The sequence below is a fragment of the Octopus bimaculoides genome, chromosome 11 (genome assembly GCF_001194135.2).
Source record: "Octopus bimaculoides isolate UCB-OBI-ISO-001 chromosome 11, ASM119413v2, whole genome shotgun sequence".
NCBI lineage: Eukaryota > Metazoa > Mollusca > Cephalopoda > Octopoda > Octopodidae > Octopus > Octopus bimaculoides.
This window is the reverse complement of record NC_068991.1, coordinates 43570747-43574626: the sequence shown is the minus strand read 5'-3', so window position 1 is coordinate 43574626 and position 3880 is coordinate 43570747.

The window sequence follows — 3880 nt, the reverse complement described above, 5'->3', positions numbered from 1 at the left end:
AAGGAGAGATGCGAAACTGCATTAGCATGGAATGCTTGTGCTAATTTACCAAGTATTCTTCTGGGGGTTTTTTCCCAAGTCACTAGTTGCCTGCTACAATTAGAGGGGGAAAAATATATATACCAAAGGTTTCGAAGATTATTATTTTTTTTTTTATGGGAGAAATCTGATGGTTACTTGCATTGATGAGAACATAACTTTGTATTGCACACAATCAAATTTCTGCAAACACTCACAAAAGAATTGCAGGTTCGTTAAGACGCAAAGCAGGGCTATTTGGTTAAGACGTTCACTTCGCAACTATGTTGTTCTGGGTTCGATTCCAGGGCACAGCACTTTGGTTGAATGTTTTCTACTGTAGTTTCGGACTACAGCTACAGTAGAAGACAGTTGGCCTTTGCACAATGCCTTGTGAATGAATTCTGTAGAAGTTCCTTGTGTTTTATGTTGCAAATTGTAACCTTTTAATCTAAAATGTGGTTTAGCAATTCGATAAGAAATCCCTAAAATAAATACGGAATGTAATATAATCGACTAAAACTATCGAAGGTGATGTCTAAGAATGATGAAAGACCCACACAACTACGAGAAAAGTAACGTCATATATTACATAAGGTATAACGAGGGTTCATATGTAAACCTAAGAATTGCAGACACACAAATGTATGGTAGAAATATTTAGAGAATCGGAGAGCAATGACTTCAGGACTTTCTTAACTAAAATAAAAATAAAACAGCCGTCCTTTCCATCACTACAGATTTCTTTCTTTCCATCGTAATGTTTTTAAAGCAAGAAAAAGTGATTTCTCAATGCTCTGACCCTATTTTGAGGTGTTGAAGAGAAGAAAAGCTAGATTTTAATTTTATGTGCCATAGTGTATTTGAAGCTAGATCAAACCTCACATAACACTGAATCCTTCTTTGAACATTTTTCACTTCTGGTTGGAAAATAGATATGAAATAAAATATTCAATATCTTAACGCAGCTATCAAATAATAGTAGTTACTGTTATGTATCTAGGACACAAGTGTTACAGAATGTATGGTCGATGAACTGAAATCTTGACATAGATGGTATATATCACACTATTGTTTGAGGACAACAATGTTTGAAGCCATAGAATTGTGTGCCGGCCCTAATTTTGAACTAGAGCCAGTTTCAAGAAAATTTTATAATAGAAAGTAATTCCAACAAAATAGGAAAAAAAAATTCAGGGGAGGTAATTAAGTATTTTCTTATAACATGAATTATCTATTACGACCCTTAGACTAATATTATTTTGAGAAGCGATAAATTTGGAACCATTCTCCTTTGTAATTTTTTTAAAGCTTGTTTTAGCAGATGATTAACAAAATTTGATCTGAAATTTGGATTTAATGTGGCAGAATAAGTTCACCTGAAATTTTGAAGGAAGGTTATAATTTAGATCACTTTAAACAAGAAGTCTGTATCATAGAAATACAGGCAGGATCAACACAAAATTGATTTTCATACAGACGTAAGATCAATTATTTTTGTAGTTGATAAAACGGATTCGCTCAGTATACTACTTGATATTCAATGATACTAAAAGTAATGAAAGTCACTTGTAGTGGGACTGAACTCTGAACACCTAAAAGATAAAACTAAATATTGTAATGCATTTTCTGTCTCAATCACATTTATTTCAAACAAACAACACTAAAAATGAAATTTAATCCTATATTTTTCATTTTTTTTTTGTAATAATTTTAGATGTAGAAAAGTTCCAGATGATGTCAATAATTTAAAGATGAGATTTTGTCAATAACTTTTTTTTATGTGAAGAACTATTTTCATTTGTTGTAATCACCAAATAGAGCAAAGAAACCTCCCAGAAGGTTGTGTGTATTTGGTCTTGATTCTCAGTTGTATTTATATCATTATATTTATACCCTACAAATGATACGATCAGCACAAATCCCTCTCCCTTTTCGCTCTTGGAGTTGAATCCTCAGCCTGCCAGAAGCCAATTATTTCCTCCATAGCACTCATTCCTAATTTTAACCTCAGACCAAATCCTTTCTACTATAAGCACAAGGCCTGAAATTTTGGAGGAGGGGACTAGTCATTACATCGACCCGTGTTTCACTGACCCCAAAAGGATGAAAGGCAAAGTTGACCTCGACGGAATTTTAACTGAGAAGGAAGCAACAGGCGAAATACTGCTAAGCATTTCATCCAGCATGCTAACGATTCTGCCAGCTCACCGCTGTGAACCTCATCAAATGGTCCACAGGACAGTGGCCTTGAAGATGAAATTGTTGATCAAGTGCAAAGTTTTAACTTCCTCGAGAAAGCATGTAACTTCAATCCATAAATATGGAAACAGCAGGATATCATGAAATGCAGGCTTGTGAGTTGAACTTAAGTTTTTTTTGTCATTCCTCTGACTAAAATATGAATATTGTACACAAAACAACAATTGGGAAGAATTTACTTGTATCTCAAAGCACCACCAAATTTGACAATCAGTTCAGTCAAACCAGGAAAATCATTTACAAAATAAAGGTTGCACCATAAAGTTCTTGATTATGAAATATGTCAAAGATGACCCAATGAAAATTTTATTTTGCATTTAAAATAGCAGAGGGAAAAAAAACTTAAGTTACAGAATTTTTAGATTACAAAAAAAATTCATCTTCATTGCACTTCTAAAATACAGACACATATGGCTTAAAAAGAAAAAGGGAGAGAGGGAGATTTTGATTCAACAAGAGAATTGTTCGAAATTGAGACTTTTTCTTTATCAGTTATTTTCCATGTCAAATAGAGAGCTTTCAATGATCATGAGCACATCACTTCCTCCAAACCAAGTCATTAAAAATAATAGTAATAATAAATACATGGAAATAGCAGCAAAATCAGCTTCAAATCATACCCTTTTGTCTCAAAACAAAAGGAGTTGGAACACATTAAATAAAGCAGTTTCTTTTTAATGATTTGGTCTGGAGAAAGTATGGAAGGTGAACATGAAATGGTGATGTTTTCAAATTTTAAAGGACAGGAGTAAAATGGTTACAATTGCGAATAAAATTCTGCAAACTGGAATCTTATCCCTATTATTACTATTATAAATATTAAAGCCACAGCATAATAAAAACCTAACAATGTTGGATTAAATGCCTTACAGTGTTAATTACATCCCTTTACATTGCAAGTTCAAATCTTACTGGAATTGACCTTCTCTTTCATCCTTCCAAGGAAAAACAAATAAAGTTAATGCTAACATTTGATTAAACCAAGTACATACTTCCTGTAAAATGTTTAACCTTGAGTTTAAGTTAGAGCTGATTATATTTATTATTCCACTTGTTGCAACGGATTTGAGTGTTATGCCTTTAATAAGTATAGAATAAAGTTAAAAACATAATTGAAATCTTTAACATTATAAACCATGGACTCTTCATAGGTCTTACGAGCTATTATTGTTGGAAGAATAATTTATCACAGATAGTTTAGACAGCTTATAGAATCAACTTTGATTCTTCAAGCTTCTGCAGCCAATCCATGGCAAAATGATTTTCCTTTCCAATCTATAAAGACCATGACAATACCTGTATGATACTGATGCTGATTCCATCCACTAGTTTTCTCTTGTAAAAATCTGACTTAGGCCTAATCAAAATGAATCAACATCATAGTGATTATAAAGAAGACTGTGACATTTGCCTCAACAGGAAGTTGTTAGCTCCCTGCACTCCCACCCAGCAATTTATATTCTCAAGTGAAACTATTTTATTTTGAAGAGATTAACAGGAATATTTCTTATTCTTTCTCTCATCCACATCAATGAAACAGATTTTACATATATTTCCAAAATGCTGGTAAGTCAAATTTATGAAATCCTTAAGACAAAAC